General features: G+C 40.6%; 1 non-coding gene across 1 annotated transcript; it reads right to left on the reverse strand.

The window, feature by feature from the left end:
• Nucleotides 1-217: 217 nt before the first annotated feature.
• Nucleotides 218-321, reverse strand: LOC112774669 (small nucleolar RNA R71). Its single transcript, XR_003189142.1, has one exon. It is a non-coding gene; the product is annotated as a small nucleolar RNA R71 (small nucleolar RNA).
• Nucleotides 322-20,520: the final 20,199 nt, after the last annotated feature.

Raw genomic sequence — 20,520 nt, forward strand, 5'->3', positions numbered from 1 at the left:
AGATCCAAACCAACATCTCACAAAATTCCTGAGAATTTGCGACACTGTGAAGTCTAATGGAGTCCAGGAAGATGCCTATAAACTGCTTTTGTTCCCATTTTCACTTAGGGACAAGGCAGCTAAGTGGCTGGAATCATTCCCAAGAGGGAGCCTAACAACCTGGGATGAGGTGGAAAGCAAGTTTCTGGCACGTTTCTACCCCCAACAAAAGGTCAATAGGCTTCGATCTGAGGTTCAGACTTTTAGACAACAAGATGGTGAAACTCTCTACGAGGCATGAGAGAGATTCAAGGATTTGACAAGGAAATGCCCACCAGACATGTTCCATGACTGGGTGCAATTGCATATTTTCTATGATGGACTTTCTTATGAATCAAGGAAGGCTGTAGACCATTCATCAGGAGGTTCATTGAACAGGAAAAAGACTGTGGAAGAAGCCATTGAAGTGATCGAGACAGTGGCTGAGAATGAGTACTACTATGCTTCAGAGAGACACAACACTAAGGGAGTCATGGAGCTGAACCATGTTGATACAATTCTAGCCCAAAACAAGGTGTTTGCCAAGCAACTAGCAGAGCTCACCAGGAAATTAGAAACAAAGCAAGTGGCTGCAATACACACACAAGATCAAGAGGAAGAAAGCACTGAAGGAGGTGATTGGGAAGAGGCCAACTATGTGGGAAACCAACAAAGGCAATCATATGATCCACATTCCAACACTTACAATCCAGGATGGAAAAACCACCCAAACTTTGGGTGGGGGAACCAACAAACCCAACCACAAAACCACAAACCTTACAACCACAACCAACATAACAATTCCACATACCAAAACTCCAACCAAAGATCATACCAAGCCACACAAAACACTTACTCCCAACCATCATATCATGGCCAAAATAATCAACCTACCCAACCTAATCCGAACCAACAATTTCAAGATCAATTAAACAGGATAGAAGGAGTGCTTGCAAACATGGGTCAGGACATAAGTGAGTTGAAAAACTTTAGGGATGATGTGAGATCTACCTTAAGGAACCATGGTGAAAAACTCAAGAGGATGGAGTCTCAAGTAGGAGAGCTATCTCAACAGGCCCCCAAGTCAACTGCAGTGTTCCCTAGTGACACAGAAAAAAATCCTAAAGGGGAACAAAAGAGAGTGAGATGGGAAGAATGCAAGGCCATCACCACATTGAAGGAAGTCTCAGAAGAAGAAGGAATCAGACCCTCAGAACAGGAGCCAGAAATCTTGAAGGAAGGTGTGGAAGAAGCTAAGCAGGAAGGTGAAATTGAACAAGCCAAGGAACTGCAAACAGGCATGCTGGAAACATACCAACCAAAAGCACCATTTCCTCAGAGGTTAGGAGGAGGTGAAAAAGGGAAAACCTATTCAAGGTTTTTAGAGACATTTAAGTCTCTCCATATCAATATTCCCTTCCTTGAGATCCTCCAGCAGATGCCTACACATATCAAGTATTTAAAGGAATTGCTGAGCAAGAAAAGAGTTTTGAAGGGAGGACAAACTGTAATAATGAACAAAGAATGCAGTGCCCTCATCAAGAAGGACATAGTCTCTAAGAAAACAGACCCAGGAAGTTTTCATATCCCCTGCATCATAGGGGAAACAAAAATTGACAAAGGATTCTGTGATCTAGGAGCTAGCATAAATGTGATGCCTCTGACTCTTATGAAGAGGCTACAACTGAATGAGGTGAGATCCACTGATGTAATCATACAACTGGCTGACAAAACTCAGAAGCAAGCTGAAGGGGTAGTTGAAAATGTGCTGGTGAAAGTGGGAAATTATTTCCTCCCCACAGACTTTGTCATTTTGGACATGGAGGAAAGCTACGACTTCCTAGTTCCTGTTTCGAATCTGTTCTTGGATCTCCGGATATTCATCTTCTTTCAGATCGAACTTGACTTCTGGGATCACTGATCTTAGACCCATTATTTTGTAGTAATGGTCTGGATGTTCTTTGGTTAAGAACCTCCCTTGATTCCAAAGTGGTTTTGGAATACTCTCTTTCTTGCCTCTCGGAGTGGGTTGTTTTCCTTTAGGAGCCATGATCTTAGTGGGTATGGTTTAGTGATCACGGATAAACACACCAAACTTAGAGGTTTGCTTGTCCTCAAGCAAAGAAAAAGAAAGGAGAGTGATAGAAGTAGAGCTAGTGTCGAATGGTAGATGAGAGGAGTGGAGGCCGAATGCGTTTTTAAAAGGGAGGGGGTGGGATTTTTGAAAATATTAGAAGAGATAAGATAAAAGATATGATAAAAAAAATATGATATGAAAAGATATAATTTAAAATTGAGAAGATATGAAAGATATTTGAAAAAAGATAAATCTAGATTTTGAAAAAAAAATAATGTGGAAATTTGAAAAAGATATTGTTTAGTTGAAAAGATTTTAGAATGAAAAGATATAGATTTGTTTTGAAAATTTGAAAAAGAGTTGAATTGGATTGAAAAAAAAAGGATTTGTGCTTATGGATTAAGATACATTTGATATTTTTTAGGTAAGGTTTTTTTTTTTAGAAATTAGGGATTTTAGAAATCAGGGTTTGTAACATGTTTATGCAAGAAATCATTAATTGAAACATCAAAATTAAAATTAAAATGAAAAATATGAAGTAAAAACGAAATTACCTCCTCCCCACCATCCTAGTGTTTGAACGCCCAAACGCTGCATGTTTTGGGCGTTCAACGCCCAACTGCTGCTTCTCCTGGGCGTTCAACACCCAGCTGTTGCTTCTTTCTGGCGTTGAACGCCCAGGATGCTGTAAATCTGGGCGTTAAACGCCCAGAAGGAGCTTCTTTCTGGCGTTCAACGCCCAGAAGATGCTTCTTTTTGGCGTTTAACGCCCAGATGGCTATCCTTACTGGCGTTCAACGCCCAGTGGATGCTTCTTTTGGGCGTTGAACGCCCAAAACAGACTTTTACTGGCATTTTCTTGCCAGTGAGCTCTTTTTCTCTGTTTTGTGTGTAGAATCCTTTTGTAACCCTGTAAACTTATACAATTGACTCTTTACCTTAGTATCAATGAACTTTATATAAACAAATAAAATCAAGAATAGGGCAAAATGCTTAGAGGAAGTGATGCCCCATGGCTGGGTTGCCTCCCAGCAAGTGCTTCTTTATTGTCTTTAGCTGGACCTTGCTGAGTTTTTAATCTAGCCTCAGCCTTGAGCACTCTTGCTCAACATTGCCTTCAAGATAGTGCTTGATTCTCTGTCCATTAACAATGAACTTCTTATCAGAATCAATATCTTGAAGCTCCACATAACCATATGGTGATACACTTGTAATCACATATGGTCCCCTCCACCGGGACTTCAGTTTCCCGGGGAATAGCCTGAGCCTAGAGTTAAACAACAGAACCTTTTGTCCTGGTTCAAAGATTCTAGATGACAGCTTTCTGTCATGCCACCTTTTTGACTTCTCTTTATAAAGCTTGGCATTTTCGAAGGCAGTGAATCTGAATTCCTCTAGTTCATTCAGCTGGAGCAATCTTTTTTCTCCAGCTAGTTTGGCATCAAAGTTTAGGAATCTGGTTACCCAGTAGGCCTTATGTTCCAGTTCCACGGGCAGGTGACAAGCCTTACCATACACAAGTTGGTACGGAGAGGTCCCTATAGGAGTCTTGAATGCTGTTCTGTAAGCCCACAGAGCATCATCCAAGCTTCGTGCCCAATCCCTTCTACGGGTACTTACAGTCCGTTCCAGGATTCTTTTTAGTTCTCTGTTAGAAACTTCAGCTTGCCCATTTGTCTGTGGATGATATGGAGTCGCCACTTTGTGGCGAATCCCATACCAGACCATGGCAGAGTAAAGCTGTTTGTTGCAGAAGTGAGTGCCCCCATCACTGATTAGTACCCTAGGGACACCAAACCTGCTGAATATATGTTTCTGAAGGAACTTCAGTACTGTTTTAGTATCATTGGTGGGTGTGGCAATGGCCTCTACCCATTTTGATACATAGTCAACTGCCACCAGAATATAAGTGTTTGAGTATGATGGTGGAAAAGGGCCCATGAAATCAATACCCCATACATCAAACAACTCAATCTCCAAGATTTCTTGTTGAGGCATGGCGTAACTGTGAGGCAAGTTACCAGCTCTCTGGCAACTGTCACAGTTATGTACAAACTCTCGGGAATCTCTGTAGAGTGTAGGCCAGTAGAAGCCACATTGGAGGACCTTGGTGGCTGTCCGCTCACCTCCGAAATGACCTCCGTATTGTGACCCATGGCAATGCCATAAGATCCTTTGTGCTTCTTCTTTAGGCACACATCTGTGGATTATTCCTTCTACACATCTCTTAAAGAGATAGGGTTCATCCCACAAGTAGTACTTTGCATCAGTAATTAATTTTTTCTTTTGTTGCCTGCTGTACTCCTTGGGTATGAACCTTGCAGCTTTATAGTTTGCAATGTCTGCAAACCATGGTATTTCCTGAATGGCAAACAAATGCTCATCTGGAAAGGTTTCAGAGATCTCAATAAAGGGGGAGGACGCCCCTTCCACTGGTTCTATCCGGGACAGATGGTCAGCCACTTGGTTCTCTGTCCCTTTTCTGTCTCTTATTTCTATATCAAACTCTTACAGAAGCAACACCCATCTTATGAGTCTGGGTTTTGAATCCTGTTTTGTGATTAGATATTTAAGAGCAGCATGATCAGTGTACACAATCACTTTTGATCCTACTAAGTATGATCTAAACTTGTCAATGGCATAAACCACTGCAAGCAATTCTTTTTCTGTGGTTGTGTAATTTTTTTGGGCATCATTCAAAACACGGCTAGCATAATAAATGACATGCAGAAGCTTGTCATGCCTCTGCCCCAGTACTGCACCAATGGCATGATCACTGGCATCACACATTAATTCGAATGGTAATGTCCAGTTTGGTGCAGAGATAACTGGTGCTGTGACCAGCTTAGCTTTCAGAGTTTCAAACGCCTGCAGACACTCTGTGTCAAACACAAATGGCGTGTCAGCAGCTAGCAGGTTGCTTAGAGGTTTTACAATTTTTGAAAAATCCTTTATAAACCTCCTATAGAATCCTACATGCCCCAGAAAGCTTCTGATTGCCTTAACATTGGCAGGTGGTGGTAATTTTTTAATTACCTCTATTTTTGCTTGATCCACCTTTATTCCCTTGTTTGAAATTTTATGCCCAAGGACAATCCCTTCAGTCACCATAAAGTGATATTTTTCCCAGTTTAAAACCAGGTTGGTCTCTTGGCATCTTTTCAAAACCAGTGTCAGGTGATCAAGACAGGAGATGAATGAGTCTCCATATACTGAGAAGTCATCCATGAAGACTTCCAGAAATTTTTCCACCATATCAGAGAAAATAGAGAGCATGCATCTCTGAAAGGTTGCAGGCGCATTACACAACCCAAAAGGAATCCTTCTGTAAGCAAATACTCCAGATGGACATGTGAATGCTATTTTCTCTTGATCCTGGGAATCTACTGCAATTTGGTTGTAGCCTGAATAGCCATCCAAAAAGCAGTAATAATTATGACCTGCTAGTCTTTCTAGCATTTGGTCTATGAATGGTAAAGGAAAATGATCCTTTCTGGTGGCTGTATTGAGCCTTCTGTAATCAATACACATGCGCCACCCTGTAACTGTTCTTGTAGGAACCAGTTCATTTTTTTCATTATGAACTACTGTCATGCCTCCCTTTTTGGGGACAACTTGGACAGGGCTCACCCAGGGGCTATCAGAAATAGGATAAATAATCCCAACCTCCAGAAATTTGGTGACCTTCTTCTGCACCACTTCCTTCATGGCTGGATTTAGCCGCCTCTATGGTTGAACCACTGGCTTAGCATTATCCTCCAATAAGATCTTATGCATGCATCTAGCTGGGCTTATGCCCTGAAAGGGGTGGGTGGCGGAGAGGGGAGCGCAGCTGGATGGCCGGCGGTGGCTGGGCGGTGCTCGCGGAGGTGGTTGTGGTGGAGAGGGGAGGAGAGAGGAAGAAGGAAGAAGAGAGAAGGGAGGAGGTGGACGGCGGCGGCGTCTGGGAGGCGGCGGCGTCGGGGTGGTGCCGGTGGTGGCTGGCCGGCAGTTGCTGGAGGAAGAAGAATAGAGAAGGAGAAGAGGGTTGGGGGTGAAGGGGGGCTGCGAGACTACTAGGGTTCGCGGGGCTAGGAGGTTATATTTTCGAATCCACGCGATCGCGTGGGGCACGCGATTGCGTGGTTGGGGTGAAAATGGGGGGGACGCGATCGCGTGGGTTGCGCGATCGCGTGAGAGGGGGGAAAGAGGGTTGACGCGATCGCATGGGTCGCGCGATCGCGTCGCTGGAATTCATGCTAAATGCACGACTCCAGCGCCGTTTCAGCGCAACTCTCTGTCTCCTTTTGGGGTGATATGCAATCCATGCGACGCGATCGCATGGGGCATGCGATCGCGTGGGCCAATTTGTGCGAAACGCACAAGAGCCGCACGATTCCAGCCCAACTTTCTGTTCGTTGGATCCTTACGCCAATATATATATCACGCGGCTGCGTGGGTCACGCGATCGCATGGGTGGTGTTTTTCGCGATATGACGCGATCGCATGGGGCATGCGGTCGCGTCGTGCAACCCTTTTTTTTTTTTAAACTGAAAAATGCAGGATGCAGTGATTAACATGAATGCTATGCATGATTCCAAGTTAATGTTAAAATAAAAAAAAGGGTAAATTGAAAACAATAAACAAGAAATAGATTGAGAAAGAAGCGACCATACCATGGTGGGTTGTCTCCCACCTAGCACTTTTAGTTAAAGTCCTCAAGTTGGACATTGGAAGAGTATCCTGTTATGGTGGCTTATGTTTAAATTCGTCCAAAAATTTCCACCAGTGCTTGGAATGCCAATAGCCTCCGGGGTCCCAAACTAGGCATGTAAGTCTGAGCAGCTTCAAACAGATATTCAGCCTCCTGGGATGACGAATGTCAGAATATAATTCATGATCCCAAGCTGTGTTTTTAGATCCGCTTCCGTTTTGATTTGTAAGTTTCCATTCGGGCGGGTTAAAAAGTAGAATCTCACCGTGGTGACCAAACGTTCTCCGTGATCCATGCAATTGAGCATGATACCAATCCGTGTACTTCGAGATGAAGCGTGGAACCTTATTGAACCTGGTGCACCAGCTCTGAGTACGAGCCAATTCCCTCTTACTCTTAAAGCCGCAGAGAGCTCTAAGTTGGCCATCTGTTTCAAGCAAACCATATTCAAGTGAATAAGTAAAATTATAGGTTAAGGATTGTACCCACTTGAAGCTTGTATTAGGTGGTAATGGCCTTGGGATAGGTGTTTTTGGTGGTTCTGCGAGTTCCGTTTCCTTGTGCTCTTCTGTAAATTCTTCCACTTCCTTGCAAAGGTCTTCAATTGTATCTGTATCCTGGTCAAAGTCTTCTATGTCTTCCTCATCACTTGAGTCATAGATTGGAGGTTGAGAGAAATCTACCTTCGCATCATCTTCATATTCACTTGGGGAAAATTCTTCGATCTCAGAGAATTCACTTGCGAACGCAAGTTCATCACTAGGAGAACTAGACTTGTGACTATCATCATCAAGGAAATTTGCTTCTTGGATTATTCCGTCTGATTTTTCGTAAACGACTTGCCTTGGGGATTGTACGGTATCCTCCTTAGCATCAACTGTAGCATCTTGGACGGAGTTTTCCTCAATTCTGGATTCCCAAGGAAGTTCAGCATTTCCTAGATCTTCAACCAACTCTTCTTCTTGAACAATGACAGCTTCTTCCACTTGTTCTAGTACGAATTCATTCTCTGTCATGTCCACTGGAGTCTCTAGTATTTCTTTCATGCTACGCTCTTCATTGGGCTGTCCACATGGAGCTGTGGTTGATCCTTGTATATTTGAGCGCCTAGTGGCCCATTGAATTAGTGCTTGCTCCAGTTGTTGAATGGTTGTTTGAAATTTAATTACTGTTTCTTTCAGGCGATCCTTTGCTTTGCGGTTTGCCGGACTTGGACATGATACAAAGGAAAGTGGTGATGATTGGGAACGATTGGATTGGTATTGGGGTAAGGAAGGATCATATGATGGCGAATGGTGAAGAAAAGCTTGTGAGTGTGGTGGTTCGAGGTTATGTTGAAAGGATGGTTCATATGCACGGGGTGGGGCTTGTTGGTAGTTACAAGGTTGTCCACCATGTCTTTCAGCTGGGTATGCACGGTAGAATGGTCTTTGTCCAGGATATCTCAGAGGGTGTTGCTGCCAAAATGGTTGATTAGATCCTCTTGGTTCCATCCATCCTTGATTGGTCTGACCTTGATGCACATTCCTGCTGTAACTTCTATTTCCTTTAACAATATTAGAACCAAACTCAAAGCGAGAGGGGTGAGAGTTCATAGTAGCAAATAAAGAAAAAAAGGAAAAACAAAAATAAATAGACAAGCAAAAGAAAATATTTACAATAACCAATAATAAGGCACACGTTAGCAGTTCCCCGGCAACGGCGCCATTTTGACGTTAGGATTTTTACCAGTAGAGAGATTCATAGAAACAGTTGCGTTGTAGATATAGTCTCTAAACCGACAAAAATCCCTTCGTACAAACGTTTTGGGTGTCACAAGTAACAAACCCCTTTAGAAATTTTTAACCGAGTATTCAAACCTCGGGTCGTCTTCTCAAGGAACTGCGAGGAAGTGTGTTCTTATTATTGGCTATAAAGGTTGTAATCGGGGTTTAGAAGATGAGAAGCAAGTAATTTAAATGACAAGTAAAGTAAATGGCAATTAAAATAAATAAATACTGTAAAGCAAACCTTTGGCAAGGTAAGAAAAGTCGGAGGTCCAACGTAGTTATCTCTCTCAACTATAATGAAAGTTGAATCTAAACTCCACTTGGTCAACCTTTACTAGGGCAAAGGAAAGTCAGGGGACTAATTAAATTGACCTTTGAATCCTATTTATTTCCTAAGAAAAGGTTGGGATTACTTAAGTTCAACTCAATTAGCAAGATAACGATTATCAATTATATTGATATTAATAACTGTTGAGTTACTGAATTCTTAACCAGAACCAAAAGGGGAAAAAGTAAAATTGATAGAATAATAAAAATATCCTTAGATGGGAAGCAATGGTAACTTAAATCAAAGAGAACAATCATAAACTGAAAATACCTCAATTATCATTAATTCAAATAACTGTCTGTAACATGGAATAATTCGTAAATCAAATTATAATAATCAATTCAAATGTTGGAATAAATAAATAAAAGTAAAACTAAAATAAAGGAACATTAAACCTGGGATCCAGAGTTACTCTTAAAACAAGAAGAAATCCTAAATCCTAAAAGAGAGAGAGAGAAGATCTCCCTCTCAAATAAATCTAAATCATTGAAAGGTAAAATATGCGAGCTCTCTTTGAATGGGTGCATTTCCACACTTTATAACCTCTGGTCTATGCTGTCTGTACTTGGGTCTGGGCCAAAAAGGGCTTCAGAATTCGCTGGGGGCGTATTCTGTAATTTCTGGTGCGTGGCCTCTGTCACGCGTCCGCGTGGGTCACGCGGTCGCGTCATCTGGAGCTTTTCATTTCCACGCGGTCGTGTTAGTCATGCGTCCGCATCGTGGGTGTTCTACTCAAGGCGCGCGGTCGCGTCAATCATGCGGCTGCATCGATGCTGATTCGTGCTTGGCACGCGATCATGTCATCCATGCGATCGCGTGAATACCAGTTTTCTTCAAAGCTCCGTTTTGCTTTCTCCTTCCATTTTTGTATGTTTCCTTTTCCATCCTTTAAGTCATTCTGCCTTAGAAAATCTGAAACTACTCAACACACTAATCACGGCATCGAATGGAAATAAAGGTAATTAAAATAATTAATTTTTAAAGCTTAGGATACATGTTTTTCACAATATGACATAATAAGGAAGGGAAGGTAAAACCATGCAATTAATGTGAATAAGTAGGTGAAGAGTTGAATAAATCACTCTAATTAAGCACAAAAGAACTCATGAAATATGGGTTTATCAGAGTTCTAAACCATGTTCCAGTATAATATCTCTTCAAACAAGTGTAACATTAAATTTTATTCAAATTAGTGAAATTCTCTAAAAATTTTCTTGAAAAAAAGAAAATATTACTTCAACCAAGTGGTAAAATATAAAATAAAAAATCAAACAAATATGCAATCAAACATGCAAATGCAACAATGAACAAACAAATAAAATAAAAAAATTTGGTGTTGAGTCAAGAAATAACTAACCCATGGAGATCGGTATCGACCTCCCCACACTTAAAGATTGCACCGTCCTCGGTGCATGCTGAGATGTGCAGGTGGACGGGTTGCTCCAACTGACACTTGTAGATGGAGGTGTCTTGGTTGGAGATCTCTTGGTTCCTTTCCTTGCTGGTGTCTTGTCAGTGACCTTCTCTTTTTCTTTCTTGGTACCCATGCCTAAGGAGGAAGAAAAAGGAAGAGTGTAAAATATAGAAAACTAAGACTGGAAGGGAGGAAATTCCAAGTGATAAGGAATGCCAAAGGAAAGATGATAGTCCAACTACATGGTAGCTACAACATGCAGGAAAGACAACAATAAAGATCAAAAGGGGCAATTCAAAATAATTAGATGCAAGACGATAAAAACATGCAAATAATAGGCATGAGAAGCATAGCTCAAGCATAAATGTGCCAAATTAAAGAGCATGTGTAATGATGACAATTGTGAATGATAATCTCAAATACATTGGGTGTGCAAGTTAAAAATAGGGATGAAAAAAATGTAATCCAAATGTATATGAGAGCCATAAGTAAATGTCAATTGTCAAATCTTTCCTCAGAATAGCCATATGCTCAAATAAATTAAGGCACTTATCCAAATAAAACTCCAACACCAACATAAAAATGCATGAAAAAGAATTGGAAAAGGAAAGAACAAATAAATGCATTAAATTAAAGGGATAGAAGAGTAGAGGGGAAGAAGAAGAGAAAGAAAGAAGAAAGAAGGAAAGATAGAAGAAATAAGGACTAGAAAAGAAAAGATAAGATAATTGGCACTAATCTAGATAGGTTGTGCGACGCTGGTGACGCGGTCGCATGAGTGACGCGGTCACGTGGTGCGCGATAAGGTTGGGTGACGCGGACGCGTGGGGCACGCGATCGCGTGACTCGATTTGTGCTAGTGGCACGAGTGCAGCCTCGCGGTCGCACAACTCTCTGTTCAAAACTTAGTATTGCCAAAATCCAGGGTGACGCGATCGCGTGGTCGATGCGATCGTGCAGGTTGCCTTATTTCCAATATGACGCGGATGCGTGGGTGACGCGTTCGCGTGGCAGGGCTTGTGCTGCTAGCACGGATCCAGCCCAATTCCAACTCAACTTTCGGCCATACACCCTTGTTACATCGATTTACAGGGCCACGCGGTCGCGTGGGTGACGCGGACGCGTGGGGAAGCTATTTTGCAAATGACGCGGCCGCATCAGTGACGTGGTCACGTGGGACGATTTGTGATTTTGGCACGCCTCCAGCCCTGCTCCTGGGTAACTCTCTGTTCAATTTCTTTTCCTCCTAACGCACTGGTGACGCGGACGCGTCAGCGACGCTGCCGCGTCATGTGCGTGCTTTTTTTTTTCAAATCTGAAAAGAGAATGCAGAATGCAGTGTTAATGTGATGCAAAACTCCAGGTTCAATATAATAAAATAAAATAAAACTCGAAAACAAATAAAACTAAATAAAAATGAAAAAGGAACGATCATACCATGGTGGGTTGTCTCCCACCTAGCACTTTTAGTTAAAGTCCTTAAGTTGGACATTTGATGAGCTTCCTGTTATGGTGGTTTATGCTTGTACTGATCCAGGAATCTCCACCAATGTTTGTATCTCCAGTAACCTCCGGGATCCCAAACTAGGCGCAGAAAGCCTTCAAGTAAGCTAAAGCTAGTGACAAGGCCCCAAGAGTGTTGATTGCCAGAATGGATTCCGGGGTCCCAGACCTTGCCTTTGCACCCGTCTTTTGGTTGAGCAATATTGTTCCATCCGGGTGGCAAGCAATATGAATTCTCACGTAAGCGGCCAAACAACTTCCTAGACCCATTCAGTTGAGCTTTACACCAACCTTTGCATTTAAACTTTGAGCTTCCAACCATGATGAACCTTGCAGGACAATTCTTACCACTGACCATCTTCCTCTTACTCTTAATGCCACAAAGAGCTCTAAGTTGACTATCCGTCTCCAGTAGCCCATATTCAAGTGGGATTAGAAATCTAGGAGATATGAAATTTACCCACTTGAATGTTGTGAAGGATGATGGCAACTTAGGGGGAGGTATTTTCAATGAAATTGCAAGCTCCACTCCCTTGTGCTCTTCTCTGATAATTACCACCTCTTTGCAAGCTTCTTTAAATTTTAACCTCTTCCTCTTGGTATCTTTCTTCCAATTCAATCTTCTCTTCATTGCTTTCCAAGGTCATGGGAGGTTGTGCTTCTTCTTCTTGAATCTCCATCTCTTGATCAACCTCTTCCAAGTCTTTAACTGTGATATGCCTTGGAGGTTGTACACCCTCCTTAGCATCAATTTCAAACGTCTTGGAAGGGGGTTCTATGACTGGACTTTCCCATGGAGGTTCTGTATCTCCTAAGTCTTCAACCACTTCTTCTTCTTCAATAATTCCGGCTTCCTCTACTTGTTCCAGTACAAAGTCATGCTCCGTATTGTTCACTGGAGTTTCTAGTATCTCCTTCATACTACGTTCTTCATTAGATTGTCCACATGAAGCCATGGGGGTTCCTTGAGTGTCCGAACGTCGGGAAGCTAATTGACTCATTATTGCTTGCCCCAATTGATGAATGGTTGCCTGACATCGATCCACTGTTTCCTTGAAACGATCCTTTATCTCTTGATGCACTCGGCTTTCATAAATAGGATCATAGTGCTCTTGGATTGATGGATATGGAGATGGTGAATATTGAAGTGGTGGTTCTTGTGAGTAATTGGGTTGGAATTGGGGTGGTTCTATATATGGTTCATATGGCTCATAAGGTGGTTGGTATGGTGGTTGAGGGTTAAGGTCATATGGAGGTGAATGGTTGAAGTTGGCTTTTGAGTTTGGTGGTCCAAAGTTATGTTGAGGAAAGGGTTTATAGGCATATGGTGGTGGTTGTTGATAATCCGTTGGAGGTGGTTGTTGCCAAGAGGGTTGATCAAATCCTTGTGGCTCCTCCCATCTTTGATTGTTCCAACATTGATGCCTGTTCTCATTGTAATTTCTTCTTCCTGCAACATTATTGTAACCAGACTCATAGCCAAAGGGGTGAGAGTTCATAGTAGCAATTAAAAATTAAAAATGAAAATAAAAATTGAAATTAAAAGGTTATTTGAATTTTGAATTTGAAAATTAAATTTTGAAATTTTGAATTTTAAATTTTGAATTTTGAATTTTTGAAATTTGAAATTTGAAATTTTTTTTTTAAATTTGAATTTTGAAAATTTTTTTTTTAAAATTGAATTTTGAAATTTGATTTTTGAAATAAGATAAGATAAAATAAAAATTTTAAAATAAAAACTAATAACCTCTTAACTTAAGAAAAAGCAAAAATAAAAATAAAAATAAAAACAAATAAACAAGCAAAAATAAAATATTTACAATAACCAATAATAAGGCACACGTTTGCAATTCCTCGGCAACGGCGCCATTTTGACGTTGAGATTTTTGCCAGTAAAGAAGTTCATAAAAACAGTCGCGTTGTAGATATAGTCTCTAAACCGACATAAATTCCTTCGTACAAACGTTTTGTTGTCACAAGTAACAAACCCTTTTGAAATTGATAACCGAGTATTCAAACCTCGGGTCGTCTTCTCAAGGAATTGCAGGGAAGTATGTTCTTATTATTGGTTATGAGTTTTGTAAATTGGGGAAATTTGGAGTTTGGGCAATGGGCACAGGTATATTTTCAAAGAAATAAAAATAAATATATAACTGAAAAATAAACTTTTGGCAAGGTATGAGAAATTGGAAGTCCAGACTTAGTTATCCTTATCAATAATAATGAAATTTGAATCTTAATTCCACTTAGTTAACCTTCACTAAAGCAAAGGAAAGTCAAGGGACTAATTAGTCAGATCTTTGAATCCTAGTTAATTCCTAAGAAAAGATTGGGATTATTGAAGATCAATTCAATTAGCAAGGATAACAATTATCAATTATGCTATTGAGTTGGATAATTCCTGAGTTACTGATTTCTTAACCAAGACCAAAAGGGAAAATATCTAAATTAAAAGCATTCATATAAATAAAGCAAAGAAAAATTAAGTCTGAAAATACCTCGAATTGCATTCACAAAAGAACTTAAATCTGACATACAAATTAAATTGGAGAAATAAATAAAAAGAACATTGAACCTGGGATTGAGAGTCACTCCTAAAACTAAGAGAAGTCCTAAATCCTAATCCTAAGAGAGAGGAGAGAACCTCTCTCTCTAAAAACTACATCTACTCCTAAAATTGTAAATGTGAGAGTCTTCTTATGAATGGATGCAATCCCCCACTTTATAGCCTCTAATCTGTGTTTTCTGGGCCGCGAACTGGGTCGAAAACAGCCCGGAAATCGCTGGAGAAGAATTCAAACACGCTGATTTCCGTCACTGCGACGCGGCCGCATGGATCACGCGGTCGCGTCACCTAGTGTCAGAGGAACTATAGCATATTATATATCAAATCGAAGCCCCGGATGTTAGCTTTCCAATGCAACTAAACCCGCGTCGTTTGGACCTCTATAGCTAAAGTTATAGCCATTTGAGTGCGAAGAGGTCAGGCTGGACAGCTTAGCAACTTCTTCATCTTCTTGTATTCCTTCCACTTTTGCATGCTTCCTTTTCATCCTCCAAGTCATTCCTGCCCTATAATATCTGAAAACACTTAACACACATATCAAGGCATCTAATGGTGATAAGAGAGGATTAATAATAAGCAAATATAAGATCAAAGAAGCATGTTTTCAATCAAAGCACATAATTAGGAAGGCAAATGTAAAACCATGCAAATAGTATGAATAAGTGGGTAAAGAGTAGATAAAAACCACTCAATTGAGCACAAGATAAACCATAAAATAGTGGTTTATCACGTATGCGTCCATCCTTGCACGCCGCTTCCAGCCAACCTCATCCACGCGTGCGCGTGGAGTGCGCGGGCGCGCCGATGCCGCTTCTCCCAAGATTTCAATTCTTCATGTTCCTCCCTTTTTGTACATGCTTTCTTCCTCTCTTCTAAGTCATTCCTACCCTATAATTCCTGAAATTACTCAACAAATACATCAAGGCATCGAATGGCAATAGAAGAGGATTAAAATATGGCAATTTTAAGGCAAAATAAGCATGTTTTCCACTATAGAGCAATATTGGGAACTGAACACAAAATTATGCATTTCTTGCGAATAAGTGTGAGAAATATTGACAAAATCCCCCAAAATAAGCACAAGATAAACAACAAAATCGGGGTTTATCAAGTATCTGATGGAGCAGTTGATGTGTTGAAGGTGCTTGTGATGTGGAAGGGGAAGGAATATCTTCGGTCGGTTCTATAGGCCGGCTAGTGGTGGCTGCTGGAGGTCTGATGTACTTCCCGTTAGGGACGTACTGATCATCCCGTGGAATCATAGCCTTGGTGTCCCCAGCTCTGTAGGAGACTCCGACTACTGAGACTAGATCTGAAACCAAGGCAGGAAAAGGTAGGTTGCCCACAATTTGTACGTGTCCTATGGCATTCCAGATGTGTCTTGGTAAGTTTAGAGGTTGGTCTGTAAGGATACACTAGAGTAGAACAGCCATGTCTGCAGTGAAGGAGGACTCGTGAGTGCTCAGAAAGACGTAGTGAGACATAATCTGTGCCCATACTCGAGCCTCCAAGGTGAGTGCTGAAGCCAATATGCCTTTAGGTTGGGATCAATGGTATCCGTAGATCCATCTGCTGCCAGGTTGTGCGATAACTCTGAGAACAGCGTCCCAGTCAAATTGGTATGTCTGGCGCTTGAGTGAAGCTTCTTGGAATGCGTCCAATCCTTCTGGAGCAGGGGAAAGACCTAGAGCTCGCTGAATGGCCTCTTCAGTTATGGGGACTTGCTTCTGATGGACATAGACAGACTGTAGGGTTGGCATGTGAAAATTGGAGTAGAATTCAACTACCCATGATAGGTTAACCTACCGTGGCTGTCTCTGTAGGAATCTCCATTGTCTTTGCTCAATGCGGGGCTCAACAATTTCAACAATGTGGATCGGGAGAATGAGAAGGTGCTCATTGTTATAGTTTCTCACAGTAGCGGTTAGTGAACCGCGCAGTGTCCTTTGCTGGAAAGGCTTTCTCTTTTTCATCGACCTTGATGATCCTTTTGATTCGTTTTATTGAGGGTTTCACTGCTGTTGAAGATGGCTCTGCCACTAGTGCTCTTTTGGTTCCTTTTCTTGCCAGTTGTTTGGGAGTAGCTTTCTCTTTACCCTTTTTGGTGGCCATCCTGAAAAGAAAAAAAAGTAAGTACATGTAAAGCTAAGGGTTTGGGCAAGAAAGAGGATGGTACAGGTGATAATCAATGCACGGTAAAGAAGACTGTCGTTAACACATGGTCATGACTACATGTGAAAAGTTCATCAATGGAAATATAGCAAGTGCATGTGATGGCAATTAGATGCAAGATGTTTATTGGCATGCCAGCAAAGGCATGAGTAGCATAGATCAAGCATTAAATGTCCAAGTTTGATTATCAACTCTTTCAAACTAACAATCTGTTTGTATTGACAATTATATTTAATCAATAAAATATAAAAGGAGTTTTGTGAAAAACAGGCATTAGAATAGTAGAATAGAATAATTTAAAATAATGCACAATGCCATACGGCTTTTTCACAAACACGTAGCATGCATGGTAAATATGTTGTTGAAAATATTAAATTGAACATGCAAGCAACCCTTTGAGAAGTAATATTAATTGTCAAGCCATTCCTGAATAAACTCACAAGCAAAAATATAGAAGAAAATAATCACCCAATTAAATTTCTAACACCAATTAAAAGAATAAGAAGGAAAAGAAAAAAAAACATAGATAATAAAAGTAAAAAGAAAAAGGAAAAAAAAACATTAATAAAAATAATAACAGAAAAGTAATAAGGGAAGAAAGAAAGAAAAGAACATTGATAATAGATGTGAAAAATAAGGGAGGAGAAAGTAAAAGGTGAGAAAGAATAAAGAAGGAAGAAGGGGGAAGAAAGAAATAAAAAGCGATAAGAGAAATTAGGATTGGGGAAGAAAAGATAAGATATCTGGCGCTGATCTGGATAAGCTGTGCGTCGCATGTGACGCGGACGCGTGGAGCATGCATTCGTGTGATTGGCGATATTTGCAAGTGACGCGAACGCGTGGATCACGATTTCGCGTGACTTGATTTGTGCTAGTGGCGCGAGAGCAGCCTCGCGTTCGAACGACTGATGTGTGGAAAACGATCCAACACGAAATTCGCCGGCAAGTGGACCGGGTCACATCAAGTAATAATAACTCACATGAGTGAGGTCGACCCCACAGGGATTGAAGGATTGAGCAATTTTAGTTAGGTGGTTGATTTAGTCAAGCGAACAAGAGTTGATTTGAGTGATTTGTATCCAACAGAAGCTAAATTGCATGAAATTTAAAGGGGGAGGGATAATTGACAGGAATTTAAAGTGCAGAAGAATTAAAAGAGCTTAATCTTAAAGTGCAAGTAATGTAAATTGCAGAAACTTAGATTGCAAGAAATGTAAATAGCTGAAACTTAAAGTGCAAGAAATGTAAATGGCTTGAATCATAAAAGGATTTGGGAGTTGGGATTGCAGAAATTAAACAAGAGAAAGTAAAATGGCATTAATCAGAGAAGTAAAGCATGAATTAAAATGCAACAGATCTAAACAGAAAATAACAATTGCTTGAAAATCCAAACAGAAAGCAAAATGTAGCTCAATTGCAATAGCTCAAGGGAAGTTGAAGATCTCAGAGTTGGAGGAGACTAGAGAACAAGTCTAGATCTCAATTCCTTCCTTGATCCAACCAAGAACAATTGCAAACAAAGTAAAAGAGTAAATTGCAAAAGAAGTATAAGATGAAAGCAGTAAATACAATTTGGATTCAAATCACAGTTTCTAGAATTATGCAGAAGAATAAACAAAGAGATCTCAAGATGAGATTGAAACAGAATTTCTTCAATTCTCCACCCAAGATCCAAGACAAGAAGTAGAGAGTGCAGAAGCAAGAACAAGGAAGAAGAGAGATCAATTCTCCTTCCCAATTCTCAGAGATCCAAAGTAACAATTAATAAGAAAGTAAAAATGAAAATTCTAAAATGAGGGTCCAAAAGGTCCTTCCTAAATCAAACTAGCTTCTATTTATACACTTCCTATTTTTGGATTTTTGAATTTGGAGTGGGCTTTTTAATTTGGTGAAGAATTGGATTAAATTGGAATTTTAATTGAGTTTTCAGCCCATGTGTTGCTCCCAGGATCAAGCTCGGTTCATGGGGAGAGCTGAGTTTTGAAATTTTTGGCCTTGTTTCCTTGTTGATGTAGCGCTCGGTTCTCACGGAGAGCCTAGCTTTCCCTTGCTTTGCCTTTGGCCTTGGAGTAGCGCTCCTTGTGAGAGCTCTAGGCTCTTGGCAAGAGCTTTAGGCTCTTGCTCCTTGTGTGTGCCACGCTTTTCTCCTCTTTTGGCTACGCTTCTTGTTTCCCTTGGACACGCTCCTTGGGCCACGCTTTTCTTATTTTTTTGTTTTCTTCACCTACAAATAATCAAAACAACCAATCAAAGTATCACCAAATTCACAAGGTTTAAGATTCATTCAAAAGCCAATTAATTTTAGTTTAAACCTCATGATTTTGTGTCAATTAAAGGGTGGTTGATTGATTCCACAAAACCATGCAATTTAATTCCAAATTACTTAATTACAATGCAAGAAAGTGCATAAAACCTAATGAAACAAGTGAAAAATGCTTGCAAAGCTAGCATATGATGACTTGTCATCAACGACTTTCTGTTTCGTTTGCATATTGCCAAAATTTAGGGTGACGCGTGCGCGTGGCTGATGCACACCGTGAAAGGCGTTACTTTTAAAAAAGACGCGGACGCGTGGGGCACGCGTTCACGTGGTAGGGCTTGTGCTTCTTGCATGATTCCAGCCCCACTCCATCACAACTTGCTGCCATGCACCCATTTATATCGATTTTGCAGGGTCACGCGTGCGCATGGGTGACGCGCACGCGTGGAGGGCTGGTTTCGCAAATAATCGCGTGCTTCCCCTCTTTTTTTTTATGGAGAATGCAAATGCAAATGTAAATGCAGACTATATACAGAGATTATGAGAAGAGTCATTAACAAAATCAAAATAGAATAAAGTAAAATAAAACTATGACTGAAACGGAACGATCATACCATGGTGGGTTGTCTCCTACCTAGCACTTTGCTTTTACGTCCTTAAGTTAGACGGTCTTCAGGCTCATTCTGCTTCTGTTGGTAGGTCTTCCAAGAGGAAGACCTCTAGTTCTTTGTGATCTTTCATCTTCTCACCATGATAAAGCTTTAGGCGATGTCCATTGACCTTAATGAATTTGGAGCTAGAAGGATGACTGATAAACCCCAATTTTGTGGTTTATCTTGTGCTTAATTTGGGGGATTTTATCAACTTTTTTCACATTTATTCAATGAAATAACATAGTTTTGTAATTCTCCCTTGATTTGTGCTTAAATGAGAAAACATGATTTTTAGGCCCTAAAATTAGTGATTTTAATTCACTTTAATTCCATTCGATGCCTTGATATATTTGTTGAGTGATTTCAGGTTCATAAGACAAGTATTGGATGGAAGAAGTGAGGAGAAAAGCATGCAAAGTGGGAGAACTCATGAAGAAATGAAGGAACCGTAAAGCTGTCAAGCCTAACCTCCTGGCACTCAATTGCCATAACTTGAGCTACAGAGGTCCAAATGAGGCGGTTCAAGTTGCGTTGGAAAGCTAACATCCGGGGCTTCGAAATGATATAAAATTTGCTATATGTTGCTTCACGTATAGGGGCGCGCACACGCCACGTACGTGTGCGCGCCGATAGCGCTGCATGGGTCCACTTTTTGCACTTCGTTGGGGGCGATTTCTAGCTCATTTTGGGCCCAATCCAACTCATTTCTGATGCTATTGAACCCAAGGATTGAAGGGGGAATGAACCAAGTAGTCATAGTTTAGTTTTCATCATGTTTTAGGGTAGAATTCTAGAGAGAGAAGCTCTCTCTTCTCTCTAGAATTTAGGGTAGTTTAGGTTTAATCACTCTCAAATTTCTTTTTCAATTCTTGTATTGACTTCAATTCTCTTTACATTTTAGTGTTCTATTGTCTTAACCTTCTTAGTTTTTCTTGTTAGTTTCTTGTTTTACTCTCTTTTATGTTGATGAACATTGTTGGATCTAATTTTCTTTTAATGCAATTTCATGTTTCCATGTTTCTTTTATGTTGATCTTGATTGTTATTATTGATTTCTTGCTTATGTTA

Source organism: Arachis hypogaea, chromosome 18, assembly GCF_003086295.3.
Source record: "Arachis hypogaea cultivar Tifrunner chromosome 18, arahy.Tifrunner.gnm2.J5K5, whole genome shotgun sequence".
NCBI classification, from domain to species: Eukaryota; Viridiplantae; Streptophyta; class Magnoliopsida; order Fabales; family Fabaceae; genus Arachis; species Arachis hypogaea.